Source organism: Sapajus apella, unplaced genomic scaffold, assembly GCF_009761245.1.
Source record: "Sapajus apella isolate SASKATOON/1434 unplaced genomic scaffold, GSC_monkey_1.0 scaffold282, whole genome shotgun sequence".
Lineage (NCBI taxonomy): Eukaryota > Metazoa > Chordata > Mammalia > Primates > Cebidae > Sapajus > Sapajus apella.
The window spans coordinates 187,002-192,981 of record NW_022437222.1 but is presented as its reverse complement, the minus strand read 5'-3'; the positions used below and the strand labels follow the sequence as shown (position 1 = coordinate 192,981).

At 39.7% G+C, this 5,980-nt stretch overlaps 1 long non-coding RNA gene across 1 annotated transcript in view; it reads left to right on the top strand.

Moving 5' to 3' along the window:
* The first annotated feature begins 1,950 nt into the window (after window positions 1-1,950).
* The window catches only part of LOC116545534, a 15,275-nt gene continuing 11,245 nt past the window's right edge, over window positions 1,951-5,980 (top strand). The window contains exons 1-2 of the long non-coding RNA XR_004266343.1: window positions 1,951-1,960; window positions 4,251-4,253. This is a non-coding gene — a long non-coding RNA (uncharacterized LOC116545534). The remainder of the gene's footprint in view (window positions 1,961-4,250; window positions 4,254-5,980) is intronic.

Sequence of the window (5,980 nt, the reverse complement as noted above, 5' to 3'; positions counted from 1 at the left end):
TCTTTCAATTTTGACGATAGGGTGTCAATTTTTGATCTCTCCTTGCTTCTCATGTGGGCACTTATTGCTATATATTTTCCTCTAGAGACTGCTTTAAATGTGTCCCAGAGATTCTGGTATTTTGTGTCTTCATTGTTTTGCATTTGCTGAGTGATTTACTCCCGATTATGTGGTCAGTTTTGGAGTAGGTGTGATGTGGTGCTTAGAAGAATGTATATTCTGTTGATTTGGTGTGGAGAGTTCTATAAACGTCTATTAGGTTAGCTTGTTCCAGGTCTCAGTTCAGGTCCTGGATATCGTTGTTAATTTTCTGTTGTTGATGTGTCTAATATTGACAATGGCATGTTAAAGTCACCCAGTATAATTGTCTGGGAGTCTAAGTCCCTTTGTAAGTCATTAAGACCTTGCCTTATATATCTGGGTACTCCTGTATTGGGTGCATATATATTTAGGATGGTTAGCTCTTCTTGTTGCATTGATCGTTTTACCATTATGTAATGTCCTTCTTTGTCTCTTTTGATGTTTGTTGCTTTAAAGTCTATTTTATCAGAGATGAGAATTGCAACTCCTGCTTTTTTTTGCTCTCCGTTTGCTTGGTAAATCTTCCTCTATCCCTTTATTTTGAGCCTTTGAGTAACCTTGTATGTGAGATGGGTTTCCTGGATACAGCACCCCAATGGGTTTTGGCTTTTTATCCAATTTGCCAGTCTGATTTTTGTTTGGGGCATTTAATCCATATACATTTAGGGTTAATATTGTTATGTGTGAATTTGATACTAGCCATTTTCGTGCTAGCTGGCTCTTTTGCCCATTAGTTGATGCAGGTTCTTCATTGTGTTGATGCTCTTTGGTGTTTCGCATGTTTTTGGAGTGGCTGGTACTGGTTGTTCCTTTCTATGTTTAGTGCCTCTTTCAGGAACTCTTGTAAAGTAGGCCTGGTGGTGATGAAATCTCTGAGTACCTGCTTGTTTGCAAAGTATTTTATTTTTCCTTCACTTATGAAGCTTAGTTTGGCTGGATATGTGATTCTGGGTTGAAAGTTCTTTTCTTTAAGGATGTTGAATATTGGCTCCCATTCTCTTCTGGCTTGTAGGGTTTCTGCTGAGAGATCTACTGTGAGTCTGATGGGCTTCCCTTTGTGGGTAACCCGACCTTTCTCTCTGGCTGCCCTTAGTATTTTCTCCGTCATTTCAATCCTGGTGAATCTGACAATTATGTGCCTTGGGGCTGCTCTTCGTGAAGAATATCTTTGTGGTGTTCTTTGTATTTCCTGGACTGGAATATTGGTGTGGCTTGCAATGTTGGGGAAGTTTTCCTGGATAATATCCTGAAGAGTATTTTCCAGCTTGGATTCAATCTCTTCGTTGCATTCAAGTACAGCTATCAAACGTAGATTAGGTTTTTTCACATAGTCTCACATTTTTTGGAGACTTTGTTCATTCCTTTTCTCTCTAATCATGCATTCTTGTTTTATTACATTGAGTTGATCTTCAACCTCTGATATCCTTTCTTCTGCTTGGTCAATTTGGCTGTTGAAACTTGTGCATGCTTCACGAAGTTCTTGTGTTGTGTTTTTCAGCTCCATCAATTCACTCATATTCCTTTATGAGTTGTCCATCCTTGTTAGCATTTCATCAAATCTTTTTTCAACGTTCTTAGTTTCTTTGCATTGGGTTAGAACATGTTCTTTTAGTTCACAGAAGTTTCTTACTACCCACCTTCTGAAGTCTGATTCTGTCATTTCATCACACTCATTCTCCACCCAGTCTTGTTCTCTTGCTGGTGAGGAGTTGTGATCCCTTGTAGGAGGAGAGGTGTTCTGGTTTCGGGTGTTTTCATCCTTTTTGCACTGGTTTCTTCCCATCTTTATGGATTTACCTACCTGTCATCTTTTTAGTTGCTGACTTTCAGATTGGGTCTCTGAGTGGACGTCTAGTTTGTTCATGATGAAGTTATTTCTGTTTCTTAGTTTTTCTTCTAACAGTCTGGCCCCTCTGCTGTAGGACTGCTAACGTTCACTCCAGGCCCTGCTTCCCTGGGAATTGCCTGCAGCAGCCGCAGAACAGTAAGAGTTGTTACCAGTTTCTACTTCTGCTATCTTTGTCCCAGAAGGATAGCTGCCAAATGTCAATCTGATGTCTCCTTTATGCGGTGACTTTTGGATATACAGGAGTCAGGGAGCTGCTTGAGGAGACAATCTGTCTTTTATAGGAGCTAAACTGCTGAGCTGTGAGCTCCATTGTTCATTCAGAGCTGCTGGGCAGGTACGTTTAGGTTTGCTGCAGCAGAACTCATAAATCACTTTTTGTTCCCAGGTGTTCTGTCCCAGGTAGTTAGGGCTTTATTTATGAGCTTCCCTTGTGCTACTGAATTTTTTTTTTTATTTTCAGGGATGCCCTGCCCAGCAAGGAGGCAGTCTAGTCACTGCCTGCCTGCAGAGCTTTGCTGAGCTGCTGTGGGCTCTGCCCTGCTGCCCTGTGAACTTCCCTGCAGTCTTGTTTATATGGGTGTAGTTAGCACTGCCTCGGCAATGGTGGCCCACCTCTGTGTTGGTGGACTCTCTCTGTAATGCCAGGTTGCATCAGCAAGGGCCGGTCGCCTTGGCAATGGCAGGCTGCCTCAGCAATGGCGGGTTGCCTTGGCAACAGCATGCTGCCTCAGCAATGGTGGACTACCTCCTTATTGGTGGAGAGCCTTGGTAATGGCGGACACCCCTCCCCCACAGAGCTGGACAGTCCCCGGTTCAGCTGTGCTTGCTGTGAAACTCTCAATCCAGAAAGTTTCTGATTGCTGTTCTTTTGTGAGGGAGGGACCAGCCAAGCCTGATCACCTGGCTCCCTGACTCAGAGCCTTTTTTTTTCTTTTTTATCCCAGGTGTTCCAGTTGCCTGTTGAAAGGGCGCCAGGATCTGTTTCCCGTGCGGCGACCTACTGCAACGGCTTAAACAGTGGTGCTGAGATTCATGGCACTTTTTTTGCTCAAGAATCTCCTGGCCTGGCTCCCTGTTCAATCCCCTCTTTAATCAGATGAATGTGCGCCTACCCTGGGCTCCAATCGCCAGTCAAAAGGGCACCCAGACCAGTGTATTTTGTATGGAGAACCGATGGCCAGGCCGCTGACAAAGCAGCCACACGGGGCAAAGTAGCCCCGCCGACTGAAAGAACCATGCCGGCAAAAATAGCCTCACTGGTGACCCATGGGGCACCTCTGCCTGGGAATCTCCTGGTCCGTGGGCTATAAAAATGTGGCGTCCACTCACCCTCTGTGCTTTCACAGGGAGCTGCAACTCCGAGCTCTTCCTAAGAGGTGCTCTTGGATCAAACCCTACATTATCTATTTTCTATTTTGCCAGGTGTTCAACAGGGTGGTGATTGTGGTAAGAAGAACTCAAAAAGGTCTTGATGTTTTCAAATTAAGTTAGGTAAACATTTTCTGATAAAAATTAATACATTCAGTGACATTTGGAAGTTGTTTTCAATTCATAGCTTTTGAGTATTGCCTTCAATCTCTACTGTATAAAATGCCTAACTAAATTGAAATGTTTCCTGTATCACATTATTTATTTCTAAAATTATTGTCTGCAAACGTTGGACTAAGGGTTGCTTTATTTGAATGGTTGTTTAATCATTGTCTTTAATGCTTCTGCTTCCTTTTTCATTGGGTACTTTTTGTTTTGAAAGTTAAGCATTAAAAAAAAGACTTTTGGAAATGTGCTATAAAATTTTTACGAAACCAAAAATGAGTGACAGAGTGGGTGTGTGTTCCATGAATGTGCATGTATCCATAGACCCGCATACTTATGTGACTGGTAGTATACATATAAAATGATAATATTGAATATTTTTGTGTATGAGAAACCTTAGGTAATGATTGTTTTGTTTTCCTGCTCTGTGTTTTCTGTAGGGAACATTAATTATATTTTGCTACAGAGGAAAACATACAACACTTTTTAGAGACACAAAGCTATGGTAGATCAAACAACAGCAAAAAATTTGGCTGTTTCAGAAAAATAAAATTCCCTGAAAGTAGAACTGTTCTAGTTATCATAAATAATGTAAAAATTCTGGTAGACAAAGAAAATGTTTGTTTATCTACATAGGGTAATCAAATACAAAAATGCTTAGGAAGATTAATTTAATGAGATGATTTGGCTGCTGAAACCTATAAAATTCAATATGCTGAAGTTGGCTTTAATATCTGTGGTATACAAATTGCTGATGGGTGAAAAGTATAATTGCATCAACTTTTAGCAAGTCTGAAATTTATAGTTAGTGTGGATATCTTTGATAAGTACTTTAAATGCCATGAAATATCCAGTTATAAAGTAATGTTCTGTTTATACAGTCTCACACTCACTAGTCAGAATTAACAATACCTTTCAAGTTTGAAAACAACTTAAATTTTGTTTCCTAGCTATAGAAGACGTTTTGCTTAGATCTTGCACTTTAGTACTTTAAAACTTCATGTGAAGAGTCAAAGAGTTAAACAATTGAAACATCATAATACTTTATGTTCCATTGGGGCACTCATTTGTTAGGAATAGGAATTGCAGCAGAGTTGGTGTCACTTTCTGGCTTGTGTCCTGGGTACACACAGAAGATTTTTACCAGCCTCCCTTTGGTTAGGATGTGGTCATGTGACCAGGTCCTTTTCAGTGAAGAGTTGGTGTGAGATTATAGCATACCCTTTCTCTCTTGTGTCTTGAAGTGTTGTGCGGTGGTACAGTTTCTGCAGAAATTCAGTCTGGGCTCTAGAGTGAGTGGAAGGCTGTAAAGGAAGAACTCCTGACCCACAGTGGAATCTTAAGTGGGCCAGCCATCAATCTGAGTTTAATGAGATTCCATGGTCGATTCTCTGGCATTGCTTGCCTTACAGTAATGAATACAAACACATTAATCAATGTTGAGAAAATGATGTACTTCTAGGTTATTTCCCTTGTATTATTGTGTTTGGGTTTAGGTAGCACCATAGTTTTTTTTTTTCATAATAAAGTGTATTTTCCAACACTCAGTAACCTTATTTGATCCTTTCTTTATCCAAATCACACAGAAGTGCACCCCATTATTATACTCTGTTTTTCCCGAAGGGATTGTATTAGGTAGGAAAATTATAGCCCATCCAAAAATGGAAATGGCTATTTCTGCATTCTAAGCCATAGGCTATCTTTTATTTTAGCCATGATTCTATTGTTTGGGAAATATATCGATTAATATTTTTCTGTTCTACGGGAAGGAGTAAACCAGGCATAGTAGTCTAGAGAAGTTTAGACAAAATAACTTACTGTGTATAATGAATAATAGGAATTTGGGATTTGAAAATTTGGGACTGGCAGTCTGTGTAAAATGAGATCAGACATCTGATAACTAGCAAAAATGAGATTTCCAGAGAAGGTGGATTTTCAGAGTGAAAAGCAAGGTAGACATAGCATCTGGTTTTTAACAGTTTCCTGTTTTAAATTCTCATTTAGATGAAATGTTCAGTTACAGCCTACTACACATCATAATCTCATTACTGAAAGTGCGAAGAGTGGAGGAAGTGGTTTGGCATCCAGTATTGAGGCAGTGGTGTAGAAAGAAGACAAGGGTTCCAGGAAAGAAAAAATGGTTTGTTACTAGGCAATAATCAAGAAATTGACTACAATGTGGGCTGGCTCAAAGGTAAACCAGAGCAAAGCTGTCTCTTGACAAGTACACAAATAGAAGATAGTTATTGAGGGAATTAGAATGCAGGAGGATACAGACTGAAATTTCTACAGTCCCTGGAGCATTTCCTTTGTGTACTAAAGGAAGAAGTGATCTTAAAGCTGGAAGACTTGGAGATGTATAGGTAATAGTTCTTTATCTCTTAACCATATATTTTGTTCCCTAGTAAAATTTGCCATTTTTAAAATCCTCATTTAATAGTGAACAATTTAAGAGCACATTCAAAGGAGTTATATATATATATATATATATATATACACACATATATATATACACAT